Here is a 2,666-nt window from a genome sequence, read left to right as displayed (position 1 = left end):
AAAAAGCATTTGTACTCTGACTGCTGGTGGGAGTGTAAACTGTGCCACCTCTTGGAAGTAATCCAGTAACAGGTATCATAAACATGAGAACATGCTCAGCACCTTTGCTCACTTAATTCCACTACAGAGAATCTATTCTGGTGACTAGCAACACCATTTATATGTGTTTTATCTGCTCAGTCGATTCTTAAGCTCCATGAATCTCATGGAGACGGGCACAGAGGGAGGACTCGGTGGTGCTGTAGACACTCAGTGGCTCTAACTGCGCTCATGTCCTTCCCCCCTGGGTACCCGCCCGTGTTCTCTGAGCTTTGGGCCTTGCCTGCTTCTGCCTGTGGCCTGGAACTTGTGCCTCTGCTGTCCCTGGTGCCTCCACTTTGACTCTGTGGAAATGCCCCTTCTTTGGCTCTGTGGGGTGGCCCTGACTGGAGCCTGCGGTGGCTGCTCAGGCTTTACCTCCTCGGTGGCCTAGCTCCGTGTCTCAGAGGGCTGAGCAGAGCACAGCGACCTCAGTCCAAGGTGGGAGGCAGCAGACACCCCACTTCTGCATGTCCCAGCACCTCCTGGGAGTCAGGGTGCCCCTCCAGGAGGAATGCTCCACACTGCGAATGAATGCCCAGTGCCGCCACTTGAGCAACTTAGGTGCCAGGGAATGGTTCTTAGGACACACGCTCCCTTCTTAGGTGGGACAGGCCAGTGCCAGGGCCAGAACAAAAAGAGCTTGTTTGAAAAGGGCAAAGTTTTGACATTTCAGGGGGATTTATGTTAGAGCGATAAAAGGAGCATGTGTTTCAAGCTATTACACTTTGTGAATAAGCACATTCATTAAATAATGTATCTGGATTCAATGGCCAACACTCAGAAAAAGGGCAGCCTTCACAAGAAAGAAGTTGTGTTAATGTGGCCTCAATCTTCCCTCCTTTGTTGTTACATAACGCCCAGGACTGGCGCGGAGACCGGCGTTTCCTTCCTTTCCACATTATGCCTAAAGCCAATTAGAAACGAAGGAACCTCTCATAACTGCTTAAAGAAGAAAAAACAATCTAAAACCCACAAATAAAAGATGTCTACAGATTGCATTCACTGTTAACATGGTAAATTATTGTTTCTTAAGGAACATATCCTCATGATTGTCTTCCTGAGCCCCTTCACTCTTTTTCTATTAAATTTGCAACTTCTGATACTCATTTGGTATATGAAATCCAATGGGTCGGTCCATAAACATAAATAAAAAGACAGACAAAAAAGAAAAGAAAGAAAGAAAAATAGCTTACCATTTCCTGTGTGAGGACTTACAACTGAATCCTACAATGTTCTCTTTACCTCCATGAGTTGGAAGGAGAGAATTAAAGAAGGACTCGTAAAAAATTTTTTGCTGCTTCTAAGGTTGCTGGTGAATCCCATAGAATGAGCTGGGATTGTTTGCAATGCCTAGCTCAGACTTTGTCCCTTTAACACACACACATTCACACATGTAACATGCATGCATGCGCACTCACAGCCCCCAACCAGAATCTCAACATTGGATGACGTGGAGCCTAACTTTTTAAGTTGCTCAGAAAACTGACTTTGCCTCAGCAGATGGCACTGGCGATATGAGTGACATGGTTGGAAAGAAAATTGAAATTTTTTCTATAACCTTTGTACCTTTTTCAATTTTGTACTTTTTAATTTAAACCACATGCATGTATTACCAATACAAGATATTGATTAGTTATCTTTTACACATTAGCCCAGAATGTTGTTTACTGGCTTCCGTATAAATATATAGACATAATTATGAAGAATTCTTAAAAGAAAAGTAATACTGACTGAGGGGCCGAGTCAATCCAATGGGAAAGGAAAATCTTTTTGTAACAAAGGAGGCTGGAACAAGTAGATACTCATTTGGGAAGAAAATGAGCGTTGGGGCCTGTCTCACATCATCTGCAAAAGTTAATTCAAGATGGATCGTAGACTCAACAGAAGAGCCAGAGCCATAAGATTCCAGAAGAAAACAATAGACTGTCTTTGCAACTTAGGGTAGACAAAGATTTCTTGGGCATTGCACAAAAAGCACTAGCCATAAACCAAAAAATTGATAAATTGGGTTTTATTAAATTCTAAAATGTTCTGCTTATCAAATGACAATCTTAAGAAATTGAATAGTTAATATATAAACTGGGGAAAATATTGGCATAAAATATACCTGAAAAAGGAATATTTACAGAACTCCTACAAATTGACAATAAAAAGATGAACAACCCAAATAAATAAATGGGCAAAAGTGTTGACCGGTTAGCTCAGTTGGTTAGAACGTGGTGCTGATAACACCAAAGTCCAAGGTTTAATCCCTGTACTGGCCAGCGTCCAAAAAAGAAAAAAAAAGGACAGGAAATTTGAACAGCCACTTCACAAAAGAAGTTATACAAATTTCCAGTAAAAACATGAAAGGTACCCAACATTACTGGTCATTATCGGCCACGGCAGTTTCAACATTTGAAAATCAACCAAGATAATTCACCATATCAACAGACTAAAGAAGAAAAACTGTATGATTATCTTGTTGCTTATATATATATACACATATTATAAAACACAGCGTAAAATAACAAGTGTTGATGAGGATGTGGAAAGATTGGAACCTTTCATATATTGCCGGTGGGAAGCAAACTTGTGCAGCTGCT

This window comes from Galeopterus variegatus, unplaced genomic scaffold (assembly GCF_000696425.1).
Source record: "Galeopterus variegatus unplaced genomic scaffold, G_variegatus-3.0.2 Scaffold2524, whole genome shotgun sequence".
NCBI lineage: Eukaryota > Metazoa > Chordata > Mammalia > Dermoptera > Cynocephalidae > Galeopterus > Galeopterus variegatus.
The sequence above is the reverse complement of the archived record's forward strand: the minus strand, read 5'-3'. Positions refer to the sequence as shown.